This window comes from Callorhinchus milii, unplaced genomic scaffold, assembly GCF_018977255.1.
Source record: "Callorhinchus milii isolate IMCB2004 unplaced genomic scaffold, IMCB_Cmil_1.0 Scaffold3, whole genome shotgun sequence".
Lineage (NCBI taxonomy): Eukaryota > Metazoa > Chordata > Chondrichthyes > Chimaeriformes > Callorhinchidae > Callorhinchus > Callorhinchus milii.
The window spans coordinates 28,888,096-28,910,540 of NW_024704744.1; positions in this window are offsets into that span (position 1 = coordinate 28,888,096).

The following is a 22,445-nucleotide window of genomic DNA, read 5'->3' on the forward strand; positions in this document are numbered from 1 at the left end:
ATACATATGTGGAGCACACAGTTGAATTTGGATACTATTAAGTACGCAGATGGGTTTCCACATATATGAGACACCCAGCTGACCAAACAATATCAGCGCTTTAGCTGTGTGTGGTTGTCTTTTTGGGGAACAGATATTAAAAATGAACAATATTTAATTCAGACAGGTTTCTATTTTTTGTCATGCACTGAGGGTGTGGAGGGTTAGGAGTTTCATATTTTTCTTATTTTTTTTAAAACACAAAAACATGCAACTTGCTGTGCTGAAAATGGTCAAAAATGGGACTTGAAATATTTTGTTCCAGCAGTATTTGTGATGAATTGCCATTTTAGTAGATTCCACATTTGCAGCAGAATGCCAGGATGTTTACAGAACAAATTTATAATTTCTGCTTCTTATATTTAGCCTTCAAATGTTCCCTGGCCTTGCCCTACCTCACACTATTTCTGTGATTGCCCCTCTGCCCCATCTTCGATGGGTGAGCTATCAGCCACTTTGCCCTGTTTTCTAGAACTCTCTCTGTAAATCCCTCCACTACATCCTCCCTCTCTCTTTTTGTCTAACACAATCTATTTATTTGACTGCCTCTTCAACAACAACAACAACTTGCATTTATATAGCGCCCCTCACATAGGGTAGCGTCTCAGAGTGCTTGAACCAACTCCCTCCATCCTCCCCTATTTCCCTCTCAACTCAGGCTGCCAGTCCACCTCTATAAGACATTTTGTGCCATGTTTGCTACTTAAATCCTGATTTGCATCAATAAGATGTCAAAATGGATATTCCAAAACCTTTAATTTCTGGCTGCTGTGTGATCAACAAATTGAGTTTTCTTTTACTTTTAAGTTGAGCAGAAAAGAGTCACAAAACAGAATTATGTACTCACAAAGATAAAAGCTTATCACTTACAACATCCCCCAGAAACAATTACATAAATAATAATAATAATAATAATCCTTGCACTTGATATAGCGCTTTTCACATCTTCTAGATGTCTCAAAGCATTTCACAGAATAGACTGTAAAGTGGATTGACTGTATATTTGTGGGCGAAATGCAGCAGCCAATTGCGCACAGCAGTGTCCCACAAACAGTCATGGATTGAAATGACCAATTTATTATTTTTTTGAGGGATTATTATCCGGTGTGTGGAGTAAGGAAACTTGCCTAAGGTTTCACCCTGCCGGGAATCAAACCCAGGTCTCGGCGTTTGCAAAGCAAATGCTCTCACCACTGAGCTACAGGACTCCATTAGATTTTCATTTTCCAATCAATAATTCTGGAGATTCTATTTTTCTTTCAAAAATGTGTATTAAACAGTATTTGCCGCATTGTGTGAAATATGATACTCAATAAATTATAAGACTACAGAAGAAAATATAATCAGATTAGTTACATTCTCAATGGGATGGAAAACGCAGTTTCAGAATAGATTCAATAATTATCAAACGGATAGTATCAAATTTTTCATTTCAATGTGCGTTTGAACAGAAAAATGGGGGTTAGTGGATTCAATAGCCTGTCAGATATTGGATCAAAAATAGTTTTTAGCATTTGCAACAGCCTTTATTGCGGTGCTGAACCAGTCAGATCAGTAAAACAGCTTTTACAATGTGCATAATGTGTATCCCTGAGAAACCCTTGGTGTGTTAAGTGGGGCTACTGTCCTATTGGATGCTTGTAATCAATTAATAGACAGAAGAAATTTATATGGTTAAGGGTTTAGGTTGGCAATGAATTATACGCTAACTCCGACTCTTAGGAAAGGAAGCTGCACTGATATAATAGATTTTCCGACAAAACACAAAGTCACTATACTTTGAAATATATGCCGTGAGGCTCTTTGCAATATCTTCCTGACGTGAAAGGTGATGTATCAAACGCAAGGATTATTATCCAGGTTTCTAGGAACAATGTTTTAAATATTTAAAACATAAACCAAAAAATGCTGGTAATGTATGGAAGATCATTCAACATTTGAAAGAGGATGATATCGGAAAGAAGGAACGACAACTTGTATTTATATAGTGGCATTAATAGTGTCTCAGAGCATGCTGCACAATGATGGGGTTGGATGCAAGCAAGGGAGAAGGGGAAGATGACCATAGGATCGGTCATACAGGTAGGTAGGCCTTCAAGTGGGATTTCAAGATAAATAAAAAGTAGGCAAGGTGGAAGAATTGAGGCAGGAAGATCCAAAGGTATGGGGCAGAGTGGCTGTAGCCATGGCCATCAATGGAAAACTTTCATCCATACCTGAAGGAAATGAAAATAGAGAGTTATGGGAGCGGGTGGGGGTTATGGGGTTAGAGAGTCTGGTGCGGGAGAGGACATGAGCTGGAGAGTTCTGGATTATCTGCAGATTGTGGAGGGAAGAGTTGGGAGGTCAACAAGCAGGGAGTTGGCGTAGTCAAGCCTAGATGTGATAAAGGTTTCAATGACATGAGGGGTGAGGCAGTGGCCGTTTCTGTGCTATGGGCAGCACGGAAACCCGATTGGAGGGATTCGAGAAGGAAATGGCGGGAGAGGAAGGAGCGAAGCTGAGAAGCAACAACTCGTTCCAGGATCTTGGAGAGGAAGGGGAGGTTGGAGATGGGGCGCTAGTTTGAGAGTAGAGAAAGGTCCAGGGAGGGTTTTTTAAGGATAGGAATGATGACAGCATTTTTTAAACGGGTGGGAACAGTACCAGAGAACAGGGAGAGGTTAACAATGTCAGTGAGTAGAGGGGCAATGAGGTGGAGCTGGGAGGTAAGGAGGGGGGTAGAGATGGGGTCGAGGGAGCAGGTGGTGGGTTTCATACGGGTTATGGTGGTGATGAGAGGAGGGGGAGAAGGGTTCAAAGGTGTGGGGGGAGGAGTGGGTAGGGGCTGGGGTCGGAGGAGGAGATGGGGAGGGGGTAGCAGTTGCAGTGGTCGAGGCAGCTGAGTGGATTCCCTCGACTTTGGATTCAAGGAAGTCCAGCATTGCCTTGCAGTTGGTATTTCAGGTGAGGATGGTTGAGGCGAGAGAGGGTGGGCGATTTAGTGGAGGCGAGGGAGGCGTGGTAGGATTTGACATGGTCCAGCCAAATCTGCCGATGGATAGTTAGGTTTGATTTAAGCCAGGTGCGCTCAGCGGAACTGGACAACAACAAGATTCCATTTATAAAGCGCCTTTCACGTCAGGAGGACGTCCCAAGGTGCTGCATAGTTGGGTCATGACCCGAGCAGGGGGGAAATGGACAGGGTGAGGGGAGGGATGGGAGGGAGCGAGAAGGGGGAAGAGAGTCGAGAGGGGAGCTGAAGGCTCGGTCAAAGAGAAGTGGACTTTAAGATGGCTGGTATACCAAGGTGATTTGAGTGAGTAGGAGATTCACTATATATAGATATTGAAGAGGAGGGGGCCAAGGACAGAGCCCTGAGGATCGCCACACAAGATGGTGCAGTGACTTGAGGAGAAGCCGCTTTTGGGGACAAAGTGGATACGATGTGAAAGGTAAGATATGAACCAATCAAGGACAGTACCATGAAGGATGAGATGAGAGGAGAGGTGGTGGAGGATGATAGAGAGGTCAACAGTGTCAAAGACAGCAAAGAAGTCAAGGAGGACGAGGAGACAGAGGGAGCCCTGTTCAAAGATGGATGAAATGTAATTTGTCACTTTGACCAAGGCTGTTTTTTTGCTGCAGGCAGCACAGAAACCTGATTGAAAGGGTTCATAGAAAGGAGTGGCAGGAGAGGAAGGAGCAAAGCTGGGAAGCAATGACTGATTCCAGGACCTTGGAAAGGAAAGGGAGGTTGGAGACGGGACAGTGATTGCAGAGTAGGGATGGATCCAGGGAAGATTTTTTGAGGATAGTGGTAGCGGTGGCTGTTATTAAGAGGTGACAACTGTGCTAGTGGACAAGAAGTGTTTGATGATGTTTGTGAGCAGAGAGGCAAGGAGGTGAAGCTGGGAGGTAAGGAAAAGGGTGGGGGGGGTCAGGTTGAGGGAGCAGGTGGGTTTTATATGGATCATAATGGCAGTGAGAGAGGAGGGAGAAACAGGTTTGAAGGTGTGGAGGGAGGAATGGGTAGGGTCCGGAGTGTGAGGGGAGATGGAGAGGAGGTATTGGTTGGAAGGGCAGAGGTGGCTGAACCGATCCCCTCGATTTTGGTCTCGAGGAAGTACAACATCTCCTCGTAATTGGAGTTGGAGGAGAGAATGGGCGAGACATGAGAGGATGGGCAGAGGAGCCGGTTGGTGCTGGAGAAGAGACTGGGGTTGTCCTTGACCTCCAAGATTTAGCGGATTTAGACTATTCAGAGAAAGTAGAAAAAATATAAGGAAAGCAGATATTATTAATAGATGACGATATGATGCTTGGTGAGACACGCTGTTATGAAATGGTAATACTATGATTACTGATCACCTGTGCCAATAGAAAAGTGCGGTCGCACTTTTTCCGCAGAATCCGCTGCAAACACCCTCATCCGTTACAAACCCGCTATCAATGTAGTTTCTGGCCCGCGGGCCTCCCGGCCATTTATTTGATGTCCCTGTGGGCAGGGCGGCTGCAAACTGCAAATGGGCTTCACTCAGACGCCCCGTTGTTGTGATTGCCTGTGTGTCTCTGTGTGAGAGTGTGTAAGTGTGTAAGATTGTCTGTGTTATGTCTCTCTATCTGGATTTGTAAGTGTCTGCGTGTGTGTCTGTGTCTCTCTCTCTCTCTGTTTGTGAGTGTCTGCATGAGTATGTCTGTGTCTCCCTCTCCTCTCTGTGTTTGTGGATAGTGGCTGTATGTCTCTCTCTGTGTGTTTGTGAGTGTCTCTATGTGAAACAGAAACTCTGTGTTTCTGAGTATGTGTCTCTCTGTGTCTGCGAGTCTGTGTGACTTTCTATGATTGCGTGTGTCTCTCTCTATGTCTGTGTATGTGTGTCTCTCTCTCCGTGTCTGAGAGTGTGTGTGTTTCTCTCTGTTTCTGTGTGTGTTTAACGCTCTATCTGGGTCTGTGTGCAGTGCTCGGCCCTGAGAGCTCCTGTAGGCTTGCTGGAGCTCCCCCGCCTCCCAAAAAAAGACTAATCAGGTTTTGTTAAAGAAGCAATTAATTTTTTTTGGCAACAATCTAATATGTGTTATTTCCTCATGTTTAGTTTTTATCAACAAAGTGAAAAAAATGCAGGTTGGAAGTAAAATGTACCTGAATAGCACCTTCAACTCCTCGCCATTTCCCGCAAAATTTTCCCCAAAGACCCCTGCAAATTTCCCGCAAAATTCGTAAACCCACCTGCAATTGTTGGCAAATATTTCCGCACTTTTCTATTGGCCCAGCTGATCACTCTGTGATCCAGACACAGAGAAATTTCCATGGCACATATATGTGAAACTCTCAGACTAGTTTCAATACACTATGTGAAAGGTGCTATATAAATGCAAGCTGTTGTTTGGTGTTGATGCTCTTGACGTGGTGATGCGTTTAAGTATGTGCGTTTAAGTAAGATTAGTAAAGCAACACTGGCTTCATTAGAAGTCTATTCCTCTGAAAGCTACATTTCACAGTAAATCTTGTGAAGCGCTTTGAGACATCCTTTTGACACGAAAGGAACTATGAAATGCAAGGATTGTTACTTTTTTTGTTGCTTCGTATTCAGTTGATTGATACATCCATTTGAATGATCCCTTTAAAGAAAACAGACAGCCTTGACTTTTAGAGCAATTGTGTAAATGCCAATGTTATCTGAAATAGATGAAGTGTCAGTAAACTCAATACTTCAGGGACAACAAAATAGATTAAAGAAACACAATGCTAGTACAAACCCACAAGCTTTCATCACCAATGAATACATGGACGTGTGACAGGTACCTTGTAAATGCAAATGATTACAAATGGGAAAAAGTCAACAAAGAAATATAAATGTCATTTTTGACCATTCTGGAACTGTTGTCACAGTGGCTGATCCAAGAAAAAAAATGTTATTATTGTTTCAGGTGAACAAACTTCTGATGAAGCCAGTGTCATTTTATTAATCTTCCTTTAATTAAGGGCATTTTTTCTTAAGACAGGTTAACACATAAATAATCATAGGTTTTTGTTTGTCACATGCTGGGTGTTTGACACATACTTAAATGCATCACCACATCAAGAGTACCAACACCAAACAACAGCTTGCATTTATACAGCACCTTTCATGTAGTGTATTATTATTGTTAATAATTGTTTATAATAATAAAGAAAGAATGCCACTATATTGTAAAGGCATAGCAAGTTTACATCAAGGAGGAAGACATTCAGCCAATCATGTCTGAGCTGGAGCTAGAATCTCCACTGGTGTTTCATCCCACTCTTTCGCCCTTTTCCATAAGCTTTAATTTTATTTTTCCTCAACTATCTGTCCATTTTAAATACTTTTACAGCCCCAGCTTCAATAACATTAACGGTAAAGCATTCCACATTTTAACAACCCTCTGCAATGTCCTTTTTATAGACGGAGTGCACAAAACTAAATGCAATTGTGGCCTAATAATCAGTGCTCTGTACACATTGAACATTACCTCAGTGCTCTGGCACTCAATACGCCTATAGAATTTCAGGAGTTATTTTTTAATAATCTTGTCTGTTTGCACTCCCACCTTTATCGACCTGTACATCAGCACACCTAGAACTCTGTGCTCCTACACTCCATTAGAAATATTGCCATTTCGAATGTATCTGCTTTCTTTGTTCTTCCTCCAAACGTCCTTCCTCCCAGATGCACTACTTTGAATTTCTCACTTTGCAATTTGTTACTTATCGTTCCACCCTGCTGATCTGCCCTACATATCTGTCTGGAAACAGACTAACTTACAAATGTATCAGTCCATTAAACCTGAATACATACTCAAGTCTAAATCATACATTGACCATAAAATTGCAGTCTTTTCATTGTGTCTGTATTGTATACAATAATGGTATTCCTGGTATAAAGACATAGTGAAAGATTGTTATTTTTAGCAATCAGCATAAACAGCCATAAAATATAGAAATGCACCGTGTACCTGCTTCGAAGTTGTATTACTCAATGCTGGTGGTCCTTTGTAACATAGAAATAAAAGAAATTGCATTATTCATATGCATCTAATAAAACATGTTGAGGTATTGAGGTCTGGGAGAAGTAGAATTTCTGTTTGACCAACAGAAGTTTATAACTTTATAAAAGTTTAGCAAAAGAGAATAAAACAAACTACACAGCTCTGAAAACGGGTTAAAAATACAGAATGTATTATTAAAATATTTCTTAACTTAAGTACAGATGAATCCCATTAACAATATGCAGTTTGTGTGGATCAACAAAAGCAAGCACTCTGGGACTCCGTCTGGCGTGGAGGGCGCTATATAAATAATAATAATCCTTGCATTTGATATAGCGCTTTTCACGTCGGGAGGACGTCCCAAAGCGCTTCACAGAACACACTGTAAAGTGAACTGACTGTATATTTGTGGGCGAACGCGGCAGCCAATTGCGCACAGCAATGTCCCACAAACAGTCATACGGATTGAAAATGACCAATTTATTATTGTTTTTTGTTTTTTTGGAGGGATTATTATTAGGTGTGTGGAGTAAGGAAACTTGCCCAAGGTTTCGCCCTGCCTGGAATGAACTCAGGTCTCTCACTTGCAAAGCGAGTGCTCTAACCACTGAGCTACAGGACTCCACGCTGTTGTTCTAAAGAAAAGTTGGGCCATTTGCCCCAAGCATAATGGTGGATATGGCAATAGAACCATGGTACTTGCTTTCATTTACAAAAGGAACATTTTTTTTGTCCACAATTAATATTACTGTGCAATTGAAAGTCCTTTATACCATCGCATAAATTGTACCACTGATTGCAATATAAACTAGTACTGCGATGATTTCAGACACTATTTGAAAGTGAGCCAATGTTCCAGCATAATTCTTCAACACTAAAGAAGTGTATTTCATGCACAGGGCAAATTTTCCTTTTAGATTCACTGTGCTTTACTGACATTTGGACCATCTGTGCTATCATAACACAAGTGTAGTTATTTTTTTCACAAAGATCTTTCCTATTTTTGGATTTCTGATCCAGATCGGAGGATGCTATTATCAAGAGAGAAAGTTGATAACACAAAAGATCCACTACCTAGATGAACTATGATCGTTTATCGTACTTGAGAGTGACAGAGGAACAGTATCTGAATTATGAGCCAGAACAAGACTATGACTGAAATGTCCAGTCCGTTGGGGCTAAACTGCACCTACATTGCACCACTATCACTGCAATTCCATTTGCTTTCTTGTTTAACAGCTTGAAATGTCTACATGACAGGCAGCTTTCAGGTACATATCAAGTATGTTCCAGAGATCATTCTCAAATGTTTTCACCAAAATGACTGATGCTTTGTCCTGCACAGTACATATCGGGATTTAATTTATTTGATCATGACCATCAACAGAAACTGTTGAGACAATAGGTGTTTGCAAATATGGAGCAGAATTTCTAAGACTGTAAGAAGTGATAAACTGGACCCACGTAACAATCAGAAATCCTTCCAAAAACATTAATAGTGCTTTTTACAATAGGAAAATATTCCTTTCCAACAACCTGCACAGAATTGCTGACAGTCACCGAAAAAGAATGTTTTTCAGTGCACAGTTTTTAGGGTCTTCACGTGCTTCATTTAACTTTTGGGTTTCAGGAAACCCTGATACATTGGCAGAGAGCAACCTGTGGATGGATGGCTGTTGAATGATACAGGCTTGACTTTGATATTGCTACCTAATACAAGGAAATGATTAGAGATTAGATATACCAGGTTACAATCTGCACAATCTGCACAATTTAAATTCAAAATAGATTTGGAATTGAGTTGAGATTATGGTTAGATTAACAACCCGTATGGAAAACTACGTGGCTTGGGTTAATCATGTGCAAATACTTGTGTACAGAGAAAATTACAGATCTAATTAATTATGTAATTAACAAGCAGTGAAACATTTTACAGGTTATTCTGCAATATTTTTCATTATTATTCATTATTAATATTGTGCTAATATTTGCTGATTTCATGCCTAATGCAGCTGTGATTCCCTCTGTTCATGTGCATTTGCATATGATTAACTCAAACTGCAAATGAACCACTTTGATTAGAACATATCTCAACATAATCCAGGAAATATTAGTGGTGTGCTGCATAGCTGTGAAAAGGGAAATAAATAAATTTAGAAATAGACCGCAACCTCACAAGGAGACAGGTAGCTGAAGGGGATGTGGAGATTGCTGATGCAGAGGATAACATACCACAGGAAGGATTGGCTACATGCCAGGTATAACTTGATTAATATCTTTATAATTAATGTAAATGTTAATGATGAACTTGCGCATGTTTTAAAAGCTTTTCAATAGTTGGAAATGGTTTGTATTTTAATATTGTTTTAATTATTAGACTAAAACAAATAATTTCAAGTGGATTTACATAAGAATCCTGTTTTTTTATGAGGTGGCTTTGCTTCTAATGTGGGTGATCCATTGTGGCAGGTAGGTTGGTTGCCTTCCCACACCTTAAAAATGGCAGACCTTGGTGTCGTCAGGTCACCACCAATGTCATTTCCTGTATGCTATGGACATGCAAAATAAGTAGAAGTTCTTGAGTATTCTCGAATCTTTCAGTGCATCGAGATGCTACCCCGCGTGAAGGGCACTACGTAAATGCAACTCATTGCTGCTCTTGAGACTAGTGCACATGTGCAAGGTGCAGGACATGGCATCAACAGTAGTCATTTTTTAGGAAAGGACATCAGTTGCATTCCTTGCACCTGTGCGTTTGTGTCGTACACAGCAAGTGACATTATGGTAGCCTTTTTGTCTTTTTCCCACTATAATGCAATGTTTCAGTCTATGGACCTGAAACTGCATGTTATAATACTGTATTTTTACATTAAATTAAAGGGATTTGTATCATATACACCACATAGAATCATACAATTATACAGCACAGAAGGAGGCCATTCGGCCCATCGTGTCTGTGCCGGCTCTTTGAAAAGAGCTATCCAATTCAATCCCACCCCACCCCACTCTCTCCCCATAGCCCTGCAAACGTCCTCCCCAAATAATTAGCTACTTCTCGCTTAAAAGCTGTTATCAAATCGGCTTCCACCACTCTTTCAGGCAATGCATTCCAGATCCGAACAACTCACTGTGTAAAAAAAATTCTCCTCACCTCCCCTCTGTTTCTGTTAACAACTATATTCTATCAATGTATTTACCAGTTTGTGTGTGTGCAAAAACTATCATATTATTTATTCAGCTTCTTACATTTTTTCTCTGCAGGTCTTAATTCTTTGAGGTCATTGCGAAAGGCACTTTCAGGGACTGTAAGGATTATTATTATTTTATTCTACTTATTAATTCAAATATAAATTTATAATTTGAAGCTAATTTATATTATCGCTTAAACGAAAGGTACATTGTTGATGTGTAAACTGTGCTAAAGATGGCCACTTCTAGGATGCTTTATGTTTGACAAATACACAGACAGTTGCACTTTTTTTAAGTCACATGGTATTATTTGGCCTCATGCCAATTATACTTAATGCCATCGATAGAGTTGTCTCTGTTGCCAACCTCCTCCCTGTCTGTCTTAAGAGATGGATAGCACACCCCACTGTGGGGAAAAAAACTCTCCTGTAAAATACGCCTCTAGCAGCTGTTGTAACGTAACAAAGCTCAACAAAGCTTTTGCTGTGCCATGTGTACTGAACCCCACATTCTGCACATTTGTATTTCCCATTTCTTATACGTTAAATACCATTTATGCATGTCTACTTGCTAAATAAGGGGATCACATTCACCTACAAATACACAATCACTACAATTTACAGTAAAATCCTGTGAAGCACTTTGAGATATTTCGACAGTGTGATAAGGCTCTATATCAAATGTAAGAAATATAATTATTATTATTGTTGATGCTCTGTCATTGGCTGCCACACTTTTGTTACAATGAGTTAGTGACTGGCCAATCAACATGTGTTTTCAGTATGCATCATAATTAGTTTAAAAACTAATTATATTGCCCTTTTTTGGTTAATAATTTACAATTTACTGAGTTTTGCATAATAGACCATAAAATGGTTATTTAGATTGTCCAAATCAATGTTAAATGATGGGAGAAGCTCAGAGGACTGAATCCATTTCACAGTTTGACCTTATCAAGGTCATGCGTTCAACTAAAAAAAAATCCCAGTGCAGGGAGTTTCAGTGCGAAGAAAATAAATGAAAACTGTATTGCAACATTTGCTCATAGTAAACACGATGCGAGAGGAGTATGTGAAGTTCAAGAGTAATTTTAAACATGTCCATTTTCCAGCACCTTTATATTTGCCTACATTGAATAAAAATCCGAACGATAAACCCCATTCAATCCCAGTTTATGATTTTTCTAGTAATTGTTTAAAAATTAATCTTATACTTACCCGACTTAGGTTCTTATGTGATTGGTGCAATGTTGAACGTATTGATTGAATTCCGACAACTTTTCACCTTCAGCATTTGATATCCATCATGTTTTGTAACTGACATGATGTACATTTTCGATTTTCAAATGATCCTCAGCTCTGTTCAAGGTATCAGAACAAAAATAAATTAAAGTTACTATACTTCTTAAAATCATAACCTCTGACATGAGTTTCAGCCACCCACAGCAAACTGCCAGTTAGGAGCTGTCACCTTTATTGTTTCCAAGAAGCTGGGGTTTACTGCAATGCAGCTATCTGTTCCAGCTGCTCACAAGGCTGATCAGCTTTTACACAGTGGTTGGAGGATCGCAACAGTTTCTCAATCTGCTTTTCTGCACTAAATCGTTGGATTTTTAGAAATCTCTAACATGGGAGAGTTTGTTTTTCTCATAGTCTTGATTTTCTTTTCATTAACACCATAATTCTGTTTCAAAACAATATTTTAAGTAAGCATTCAGCTTCAATCATACTGTATTATGGCACAGAATGGAAGTTTACAACAACAACAATTTGTGGAGTCCTGTAGCTCAGTGGTTAGACGACTCGCCTCAAAGCGAGAGACCTGGGTTCGATTCCCAGCAGGGTGAAATGTTAGGCAAGTTTCCTTACTCCACATGCCTCTGGTTACCTAGAGGTAAGTAGGAACCCAGCTGTTGTTGGATTGGCGGATCGCTTTAACCGGGGGAATAACTCCTTCAAAAAAAATAATAATTAATTGCTCACTTCAATGCATGACTGTTTGTGGGACACTGCTGTGTGAAATTGGCTGCAATGTTTCGTCCACAAAATATACAGTCAACAGTCAATTCACTTTACAGTATATTCTGTGAAAAGCTTTGAGACGTCTAGAAGACATGATAAGGCGCTATATCAAATGCAAGAATTATTTATTTATTATTATAAAAACAATTTGCATTTATATAGCACCCCTCATGCAGGGTAGCATCCCAGAGCGTTTGATAGTGATGGAGCGCGATGCTGAGCCGGGGGAGAGAGGGAGGTGACCGTAGGCACGGTCAAATAGGAAGGTCTTCAGGTGCGACCTGACGATGGAGAAGGAAGGGGTAAGGTGGAGGGATAGAGGAAGAGTGTAGAAGTTGAAAGTGTGACCACTGATTGTGGAACAGAGGGCCCGAGGGATATGCAGATGGCTGGAACCACTCGAGCGGAGGCAGTGGGTTGTGGGTTGAGGGGAAAGCAGGTCGGAGAGATAGGGAGGTGCTAGGGCATGAAGTTTAGACTTCCCCGCCCCCCCCACAGAGACATTAAACTGAGGTCATGGCTGCCTGTTCAGGTGGATGTTAAAGATCCCATGGCACTGTTCGAAAAGAGAAGAGAGTTCTCCCAATGTCCAAGTCAATGATCCCTCAAACATAAAATTGGTTATTCACTTCATGGCTGGTTGTGGGACATTGCTGTGCGTAAATCGGCTGCCACATTTTCCCACAAAATATGCAGTGAATTCTCAGATAACATTTTACAGTATATCCTGTGAAACACTTTTAGACAGTCTCCTGATGTGAAAAACACGATACCTAATGTAAGGATTATTATTATTATTTTTGATCAGCTGGATGTCTGACTTATGCAAAAACCCATTGCTGTGCTTAAGAGTATACAAATAAGACTGAGAGTTCCACCTTTATTTGCCACGTACTCATGGAAATTTCCCTGTGCCTGCAAGAGTGTGTGCACACATGTTATTTGTAGAAATTCTGTACAGTCATCTCCTCCTTCCATTGTTTACAACGTAGGGAGAGATAGTCATGGGAAAGTGAGCAAAGTGCGATCTCAGCTGCCATTAAGGTTGACATGAAACTCAATGAATTTCTATAACTTCTTAGGTTGTCTCCGATAATAAAATAATTAAGTTTACAACTCCAGATCAATTGCAATAATCAACATTTCAATTTATCTCATGGAATCCGAGCAACTACAATTTAGGATGAGGCCATTCAACCCATCCACCGGAGCTAACAACTCTAGTAGCCTTATTTTGCTCTTGAAACATAATATTTTTTGTTTTCGTAACAGCATTGGTAAAATGTCTCAAAGCTTTTTACAGGATATATTGTAAACAACAACAGCAACAAATTACATTTGTATAGCACCTTTCACGTTGGGAGGATGTCCCAAGGCGCTGGACATTTAGGGATTTGGACCCAAGCTGGGGGTTGGGATCAGGTGGGGTGGAGGGCAGGAAGGTCAGAAGGGTGACTGAAGCCATGGCCAAAGATGAGGGTCTTGAGACAGTCCTTCAAGGAAGCAAGGGAGGGAGTGGGGCAAAGGGAATATGGGATGGATTACAAAGGGTGCAGGAAAAGAGGCAAAGGCCAAACCACCGATGGTGTGGCCAGTCAGGCAAGAGACATAAAGTAGGCTGGAGCCTGCTGAGCAGAGGGAGAGGACAGGTTACTATGGAGTCAGCATATAAGGTAAGGAGGAGCAAAGCTGTGGATAGCCTTGAAGGTGAGGACGAGGATTTTGAACTCTATCCTCTAGGGGATGGGGAGCCAGTGGAGCTAGGCGAGGGTGGGGGTAATGAAGTCATGGAGCCTGGTGCGGGAGAGGACATGAACTGTAGAGTTCTGGATGGTCTGCAGTTTGTGGAGGGAAGAGTTGGGAAAGCTGACAAGCAGGGAGTTGGCATAATCAAGCCTAGATTAATGCACGGATGAGGGTTTTGACAACATGCAGTCTGAGGGGTGAGGCATGTTGGAGCCAGGCAATGTTGTGGAGGTGGGGGAAGGCAGATCAAGGCATGGCACGGTTATGGGGTAGAAAGAACAGTTGAGGGACAAACAAGGCGCCAAAGTTCCGGACTGGCTTAATAAGGTGGAGTTTGCAACCATGGGTGGTGATGCTGTCAGTGCCTAAAGTGTGGAGCTACTGAAGGAAACCAATCAGGAGAGCCTCGGTCTTGCTCAACTGGGGAAAAGTTAGCTCTCATCCAGGACTTGATTTCTGCCAGACATTCCGTCAGGACAGCAGTATAAATACTGTATATTTTACAGGCGAACACAACAGCAGCAGTCAGTTTGCATGCAGCATTGTCCCACAAACAGCCATGAAGTGAATGGCCAAATTTTATCTGAGAATTGTTGGCCAGGGCACAGGAAGAACTCTCTTTCCTTTTCATGGGATCTTTAAAATCCATCTGAATTGGCAGAAAGAACCTTAGTTTAACATCTCTCCACATTTAACAAGCACTCCAGGACGCTACCCCGCGTGAAGGGCGCCATATAAATGCAAGTTGTTGTTTCATCCAAAGGATAGCATTACTAACAACACCCCAGCACTATAATGGAGTATCAGCCTAGACTGTGAGTTTAAAGTCCAGACATGGGACTTGAACCCGCAACCTTCTGACTCAAAGACAAGAGTGCAACCAAATGAGCCAGGCTGATACCTCTTTTCCAGTGTCATTTTTATATTCTTCCTTCTCATATTAGTTAATGTAACAGTCAGTGATTTCGTATCTATCATATAATCAGATGGTTAAATCGACTTGTATGCAAATCAATGCAAATCATTTTGATATAATTATTTTTACCAAAATTTCCAATTACTTCTCTACGTTATTTGAATGCTACTGCAGTCCATTTTGATGAAAATCTCTGTATGCATACATCAAATTTATTTGAGAAAAAAACTCAAATTGGCTTGTAAGCATTGATTGCATCTACATATGCAAGTCTTCCATGAACTTTAAACAACCATTGGGAATGAAATTTTAATTGTAATAGTAATAAAATGCAGTATTCCTGACCTGACTTTAAAAGCTGCATAAGGTAAAAAGTTATGCTTGAAAAATCTATCACTGTTAAATTGTTATCGTAATTTAGCAATAGTACATTGCTGATGGCGATGCTCTATTTTTAAATGTACAGCCTTTAACTTATCACCCACATTCAAGTTTACTCCGATATTATTAGATAATCCGTATGCACAGTATTTGTACACATGCGTGGAAGGGGCTATATAAGTGCAAATTGTTGTTGTTGTTTGTTTAGTTGTATTTTCCTGACTTGTGTCCTGTTTATATCCTATTTTCTTCATTTTTTTTGCTGCTTTGCTCTTTTGCTGCAAGCATAAAAACCTAAAAAGACTAAAATGGATGGTATTCTGCCAGACTGTGAATTTGCAATGAATAAATTATGAATCAAACCGTGCCTCAGTTCATTTCCCATTACCTTTAGTCAGGCATTAGCTGACAAAGCTTTGCTACTGTGCGCTTTCAAAAGCATATTTATTTTTTAATCTGCCTGACTTTGTAATACTTGTCCCATGTTTGTCATAATACAAAGGCCTTACCGTTACCATTGAACTGAAAAATAAATATTTTCTAAACCAGATTAAAAGTTTCCAAAACGTGTCGCTGAAATACCTCTAATATCATTTGTGCCAATCCCTGCGTTAAAATGTGGTTCTTAAAGTGAAGTGAAATATCTGATTCAAACAGAACAGCTCATTGTTACTATTTTTTACTCAGCAGGCATTGGTGTACAATGAGATGTTCCAGGCAGTTCTTTCAGTTCCATTTGAAATGTAAATATGGTTGTGTCTAATCCTATGAGGTTACCTGCAATGGTGCTCCTCTGTACAGAATGTGTATTTCTTATGCACTTAGATGTCCTCCCAATGTGAAAGGCGCTATACAAATGTAATTTTATAGTTGTTGTTGTAGAGCATGCAAAATGCCACCGTTTTCTCATAAGCTGAGAAACAGAGGGNTTTTTTATGTGGCAAAGAGGACATCAAAATCAGATTTAAAATAAATGGACTAATAATGCAACCCATTATGAAGGGATACACGACATGGTAAAGGTGGATTAAAAGTAATTGATAGAAGATAACAATGTCACATTTTTAATGGGGTAATAGTTTAATAATAAGAATATTTTAACAGACCAAAGATGTTGAAGCAAAACAGTAAGGTGTTATATCAATCACTAAGGCATTATTATTAACATACCATATGTCACAATTTTCACCTCTTCCTTTCTAAATGTTATAACCCAGCATTTTCTTCCTTCCCATCCTAACAGTAGTAACTCATACTGGGGTGTGGTTCTGCGGGGACTGACACCATTCTAGTACCTCAGTCAACACTGGTCTTCTTGTGTGAGGTTAGATAGAGCATGAGCAGAGTATGCAATTGTGCTCACTGGACTCCAAAAGAAGCCATTAGACAGTGAAGAAAACCAATCATACTGACCTCACTGGTGCTCTGGTGAGATTAGCTAAAATAATAAAAAATGTTGGACCTTCATGGTCTGAGTAGTTGATTAACACAGCGTGTAGTTGCTTTACCAACTTACCTGTCAAGGAAACCCCATACAGTCTGTTATAAGCCACAGCACATATTCATTTAAAGAAACAGAAACTGTGCTCTTTTCTTACCGCATCAATTATGGAGCAACAGCTTTTTAACTTTTTCTTCAACCATCTCATAGATTTATTTCAATGACTTTAAGGTCATCCCACTAGGTTTTTCTAAATGCCACATTGTCTTTTGTGATCCTGAAGTATTTAATTCCATTCTTGTAGGCTCTGTAAATTAACATTTTACAAAGCTGAACTCTCATTAATCATTCTATCCCCTGTTTACCAAACTCATAACTAATAAATACAGAAATATAGATTAGGATTTAACAGTACCACCAACAGTGAAACACACCCCAGCACTGCATTAGAGCATCAACCTAGACTATGTGAGTTCAAAGTCCTGGCGTGGGGTTTGAACCCACAACTGCCTGACTCAGAGATGAGAATACCACCTGTTGAGCTAGGCTGATATATTTTACTAATTGAATTTGGTGACACAGAATTCCAAAACCATGGCTCTAGGTTTGAGATTGAAGATGACATTGCACCTGGCACTTTTAATGTCATAGACAATAAATTACATTGACCAATTACCATTACATTGACTCCATTGTGTACAGCTTTCGACACTCTAACTTCAAAAAGACATTGAACTGTTGAAAAAGAGAAAAATAAAATGTACATTTGAGGGCATTGAGAACTAAGTTATTGAGAGTTTTTGCCTAAAACTCATCTCCTTCATTATCATCATAACAATCTTTGCATTTTATATACCTTATCACGTTGCTCAGACATCTCAAAACACTTCACAAGATTCCATGTAAATTATAATAACTATGTATTTGTCGTCAAATGTGGAGGCCAAATTGTGTACAACAATGTCCCACAAACAGGAATCAGCAAATGATCAATTTTATCTGGAGGATTGTTAGCTAGGAAACTGGGAGAAACTTCCTTCTCTTTTGAATAATGCCCTTAACACCACCTGAAAAAGCTCACAGGGCCATCTGAAGGAAGGGAGCACTCCTCCAGCACCGTGTTGGTATGTCAGTCTACTCTGTGAGTTTAAAGTCCTGACGTGGGACTTGAACCCACAACCTTCTGAATGACAGATAAGAGTACTGAGCAAGATTGATACACTCATCATCTAATATAACCTTCAAATTTATTAACAGTTTCAGGAAGTGAACTTGATCTATCTCATTCAGTTAACTAAGCTTAGGTCAGCACTATTCATTGAATGGATCCATTACTGCCTCAGGGTATTTTCTACAAAAGCAAAGCCCAATTAGCTCAGAATTCCTGGATGAAAAAAATCCACGATCAAGGAGAACAAGGTTATTCCAACTGCAAAGACGTAGATACAACTCTTTGAAGTGGATTATAGAGATATCTATAGTGAAAAGGTCAGATTTTCCTAATTGTATTCTATTATTGGAAGATTTCAACTGTCTGTCTATCTATCTTCCTCCTGTGTTAGATTATAGAAGTTGTAGTCTGATAATAATGAAACATTAATGAACAAATGTAGAATGGAGAAAATACTGACGGTCATGGGACAGGACACATCTGGTTCTCTCTGGTTTTGAAGGAATAACAAGACAGCCTTAGAAAAGGGCAGGAGGTCACCACTTATCAGTAAATAACAACAAACCCACAATCCTATAGAGGTAACCATCCAAAGTACCGGTCAACACAGGATCTCAGCTTAGCAATAAGTCTCTAGATTCTGACAAGGCCTGCCAAGTAACAGAAGGCAACCCTCAAGAATAGCGAGCTAATAAGCAAGTTGTTTAAACTGGAGGACTTTGGTACCATCCAGGGATACTAATAAGGGATAAACATTCACTTAGAAGGAATGTACTAATGGTTCCAATAACAAAATAAACACCAGATACAGACCTAAACTGATCAGTCTCCTACCTTAGACAGGTCAAAGGGAAGACCTCATCGAGACTCAGTCAGGCTGGCACCAAGCCAAATGATTGATTAACCTGAGTATATGGCAGTATCAGAAGTAGGTAGAGGGACCCTAGGAAAAGGACACTTGGAAAAGGGTATAACTAGCCCACCTCTAGGTGAGAACAGTTAGAAGAACAGGACGATGAGAGAGAGAGAGAGAGAGAGAGAGAGACCAGAGTGGAGGGGTCCCTTTAAGGAGAACAAGGAAGGTGTCCCATGACTGTCTATAATGACTGGTAGTATGATTTGTTAGACATTTGTAGTAACTTGTCAATGCATGTTGTGTTCACTCTGTTCATAATAAACCTTGCTACACCATATTTGGATTGTCGAGTCATATTTCGAACCACGGGATCAGAAATCCCAACACCCTGCTTATGTACCTCAATCCCTTGTTTCTTCAGATATGCACTGAATTAATTGATATGATTACATTAATCGGAGTCCCATAACATAGTGGTTAGCAGGCTTACCTCATAAGAGGGTGGCGTTGGGTTCAATTTCTGGGCAGGGCTAAAACTTTAGATGGGTTCCCTTACTCCATTTGTCTCTGTTTACCTAACAGTAGGTAGGAATTCGATTGTTAGTCAATGAGCGGATCGCTTTCCGGGGGTAATAGTCCCTCCAAAAAAAACGATTTGGTCACTGAATCGATGACTATTTGTGGGATACTGCTGTGCGCAAATGTCTGCCTCATTTTACCCACAAAATAGACAGTTCAATATATTCTGTGAAGGGCTTAGAGATGCCTCGAAGATGTGATAAGGTTCTATATCAAATGCAAGGATTATTACTATGATTATTATTATTGGCTTGCTAGTAGCATATTATCCTTTGTATAAAGATGTTCTGCTTGACTACATCTATTTCCTAAATTTAACATGTGCTCTCTGGTATTGAACCCTTCGCCACAACAAACAATTTGCCTGGATCAACTTTGTCAATATGCTTCATAATCTTGAAAACTCCAGTTAGTTCACTTAAAGATTAGAGAACAAGCCTCCTGAAGTTTGTCTTATAACCTAAGTTTCATAAACAGGATCTGGTAATCAGCTTGGTACATACGAACTGAAGAATGTAAATAGAGTATTAGAAAATACTATTGAAATTCAAATGATCAGTCTCAAAGTGTGAATCATACCTTAAAATGCATTGTTATTTCTTAGAGAAATACCCAGGCGGGGTCTCCTTGAAACTGAACTGGCTCCAAGGTGACATGCCTGGCAATGAAATGTTGGAATCAAGCCAGGCTTCTGTGGTGGTCTGTAGTCTGGTTCCTGAGCCAGGCGGGTCCACAGTATTCCAGGGCACTGCTGATGACAGCAGAATCTGGAAGAGCAGACCAGTCTCTGGGGCAGGGAATCATCCCACACAGCTCCTGTCAACATTGCAAGCCAAAGGGTGCTCGGTAACACTTTTCCTAAATGGTCCTAGCTGGACTAGCAGCGGGAAAGCTTGCCAGACAACAATATCAGCGGCAAACTATGCGGTTTTAGCTGGTTAGACTCCAACAATACCTCCATGCACACTTGGGGTCCCCATGCTTGGCTCTTGCCATCCTGCACCTAATACTTTACGGAATTAGGTAAGCAGGATGTGTCCCTCCAGGGAGACGGTGTGCATTCCATTCCAACAATCTATCTCTGGGATTTCCATGTGTAGACGGGATGCATGGAAATCTCAGTTTGGTTTGGATACTCTTAAATTCTTAAACCCCCCTCAATCATTTATTTTCCTTTCTCCAGGGCAATACTATGCTGCATATGATTAGTTGCCCAGAACCACACACATTAATTCAGAAGGGATCAGGTCAATATGGTCTTCATCAATATAATCTCTTTAGATCTATATCACTTCTCTATCCATCTGCTAATGGAACTAAGAAGCTTATTTTTCCATGTTTTACTGCAGCCAAGAACTGGGTAATTGTTTCATAAATTTATGCAAAATAACTCCTAAATCTCATCGGTCAGATGTACAATTGGTTATTCTAACACATGTTTCCTCCTTTAGTTCTTCACCCTGTGCAATCTATTTTATGTTTATCCATATACAGAGGGTCAGTCAACTAAAAAAAAATCAAAAGATCTAAGTCCTCTGAATCTGGTTACTGAGTTCTTAATTATTATCTCTGCCTAGTACAAACTTTGAATCTCTTATATGTTTAAACTTGTATGCTCATGCAACATAATGATCCCAATTTTTCCCTGATTTTGATCTTCATAGAAACAATCAGCTAGGTTCAGAAACAAATCCTTCCTCAGCAGAACCCAAGGCAATTGGATGCTTCTGAGTTGCTGCAGGGTGACTGTGCTATATAACACTTTTCATATAACAAAGTGCGCTATATGAAACACATCTTCTTTTCATATGACAAGATGTCATTTTCCCAGATTAAACACATCAGAGAACAAGGGAATTTCAGTTGAGTGGCAGCAAACTCAACTCTTTGAAGTGTATATATAATACCGCATACTTATCCGGATCAAACTCCGTACCCACATCTCACCAGTTCTGGCCAGGCTCCACTGGCTCCCCATCAATAAATGGATCAACTTCAAGATCCTCTCACTCGTGTTCAAATCGCTTCACTCTCTGTTACTTCCCTGCCTCTCCAACCTCCTCACTCCCCAATCCACCACCTGACGCCTCTGCTCAACTGGCACCGGCCCCCTGCTCATCCCACCGCCCCACCAGCGGAGGTCGAGCTTTCAGACAAAACTCTGGAACATTCTCCCTCAATCCCTCCATCTTGCCCGCTCTGTCCCCCTTTTTAAGTTCCGACTGACAACGTTCTTCTTTGACTATGCTTACAGCCACTTCCCCACCTCCAACCCACACCCCCCGAAATCCTCTTTCTACCCCGGCTCAGATTCAGGCTCCGTCACTGTTAAGCGCTCTGAGACACTGTCCCGCATGGAAGGCGATATAAAAGGGCAAGTTGTTGTTGTTGCATAATCAAGATACAATGGTGAAAAGGTCAGAATTTTCCAAATTTTATTCTTTCATTAAGATAGTGCTAATAATTGTGCTGAACAGTTGTTGCTTTCTCATTCATGAAACGGCATTGCTTACTGCTGAAACGAGACAACAAAATTAAAATTATTTGTAGATAATTTTTTAATCAATTTTTTAACCACGACTGTTTGTGGGAGGGTCACTGCTGTGCACAGTTGGTTGCCACGTTTCACCCACAAAATATTCCCGTCAATTCACTTTGCAGTATATTCTGTGAAGCACTTTGAGAAGTCTAGAAGACCTGATAAGGTGCTATATCAAATGAAAGGATTTCTATTATTATTATAAGAACATTCTTAACATTTACGCTAATAATGTAATGGACCCTTTTATGTGTTCCATAATTTTTTTTTATTTTATCAAGAGCTTTACCATATTAAGAAGTGAATGCACACGTGATATGAAGCAAATTTCATGGGGTAATTATCACAAACTGGTTCACCCTCCCACCCTGGATTCTCCCCCCACCCAAAAAAAAAAATTCTATTTGAAAGGAGAAGAGAGTTATTCCTGGTGTCCTGGCCAACAAATTCCCAATAAAAATTACCATTCCCTTCACGGCTATTTGTGGGATGTTGATTGGCTGCCGCATTTGCCTACAAAACTCACATTCATTCCAATTTACAGGATATCCTGCAAAGCCCTTTGAGACATCTGTTCCAG